Source organism: Arachis stenosperma, chromosome 7, assembly GCF_014773155.1.
Source record: "Arachis stenosperma cultivar V10309 chromosome 7, arast.V10309.gnm1.PFL2, whole genome shotgun sequence".
NCBI classification, from domain to species: Eukaryota; Viridiplantae; Streptophyta; class Magnoliopsida; order Fabales; family Fabaceae; genus Arachis; species Arachis stenosperma.
Genome location: NC_080383.1, coordinates 63,771,214 through 63,773,039, shown reverse-complemented (window position 1 = coordinate 63,773,039; position 1,826 = coordinate 63,771,214). Strand labels below are relative to the sequence as shown.

The 1,826-nt window shown below is 42.4% G+C and overlaps 1 non-coding gene across 1 annotated transcript; it reads right to left on the bottom strand.

Moving 5' to 3' along the window:
• Positions 1-228: 228 nt before the first annotated feature.
• On the bottom strand, positions 229-336 carry LOC130942698 (small nucleolar RNA R71). Its single transcript, XR_009071259.1, has one exon. It is a non-coding gene; the product is annotated as a small nucleolar RNA R71 (small nucleolar RNA).
• Positions 337-1,826: the final 1,490 nt, after the last annotated feature.

Genomic DNA, 1,826 nt, shown 5'->3' with positions numbered 1-1,826 from the left:
CTTCCATTGGAAGATCCTCATCAGTTTTTAGCTGAATTCTTGTAAATCTGTGACACTGTCAAGACTAATGGGGTTGACCCTGAGGTCTACAGACTTATGCTATTCCCTTTTGCTGTAAGAGACAGAGCTAGGATATGGTTGGACTCACAACCTAAAGAAAGCCTGAACTCTTGGGAAAAGCTAGTCAATGCCTTCTTGGCAAAGTTCTTTCCACTTCAAAAATTGAATAAGCTTAGAGTGGAAGTCTAAACCTTCAGACAGAAGGAAGGAGAATCCCTCTATGAAGCTTGGGAAAGATACAAACAATTGATCAGGAAGTGTCCCTCTGACATGCTTTCTGAATGGAGCATCATAGGTATTTTCTATGATGGTCTGTCTGAACTATCCAAGATGTCTTTGGATAGCTCTGCTGGAGGATCTCTTCATCTGAAGAAGACGCCTACAGAAGCTCAAGAACTAATTGAAATGGTTGCAAATAACCAATTCATGTACACTTCTGAAAGGAATCCTGTGAACAATGGGACAAATCAGAAGAAAGGAGTTCTTGAGATTGATACTCTGAATGCCATATTGGCTCAGAACAAAATATTGACTCAGCAAGTCAATATGATTTCTCAAAGTCTGTCTGGAATGCAAAATGCACCAGGCAGTACTAAGGATGCTTCATCTGAAGAAGAAGCTTATGATCCTGAGAACCCTTCAATGGAAGAGGTGAATTACATGGGAGAACCCTATGGAAACACCTATAATTCTTCATGGAGAAATCATCCAAATCTCTCATGGAAGGATCAACAGAGACCTCAACAAGGTTTCAACAACAATAATGGTGGAAGAAACAGGTTTAGCAATGGCAAGCCTTTTCCATCATCTTCTCAGTAACAGACAAAGAATTCTAAGCAGAACCACTCTGACTTAGCAACCATGGTCTCTGATCTAATCAAAACCACTCAAAGTTTCATGACTGAAACAAGGTCCTCCATTAGAAATTTGGAGGCACAAGTGGGACAGCTGAGCAAGAAAATTACTGAACTCCCTCCTAGTACTCTTCCATGCAATACAGAAGAGAATCCAAAAGGAGAATGCAAGGCCATTGACATGATCCACATGGCCGAACTAGGAGAGGAGGAAGAGGCAGTGAACGCCACTGAGGAAGACCTCAATGGACGTCTACTGGCCTCCAATGAGTTCCCTAATGAGGAACCATGGGAATCTGAGGCTCACACTGAGCCATAGAGATTCCATTGGATTTACTTCTGCCATTCATGAGCTCTGATGAGTATTCTTCCTCTGAAGAGGATGAGTATGTCACTGAAGAGCAAGTTGCCAGGTACCTTGGAGCAATCATGAAGCTAAATGACAAGTTATTTGGTGATGAGACTTGGGAGAACGAACCTTCTTTGCTCACCAAAGAACTGGATGACTTGTCTAGGCAGAAATTACCTCAAAAGAAACAAGATCCTGGGAAGTTTTCAATACCTTGTACCATAGGCACCATGACCTTTAAGAAGGCTCTGTGTGACCTAGGGTCAAGCATAAACCTCATGCCTCTCTCTGTAATGGAGAAGCTAGGGATCTTTGAGGTACAAGCTGCAAGAATCTCACTAGAGATGGCAGACAATTCAAGAAAATAGGCTTATGGACTTGTAGAGGATGTTCTGGTAAAGATTGAAGACCATTACATCCCTGCTGATTTCATAGTCCTAGAGACTGGGAAGTGCATGGATGAATCCATCATCCTCGGCAGACCCTTCCTAGCCACAGCAAAGGCTGTGATTGATGTGGACAGAGGAGAATTGATCATTCAAGTGAATGAAGAATCCTTTGTG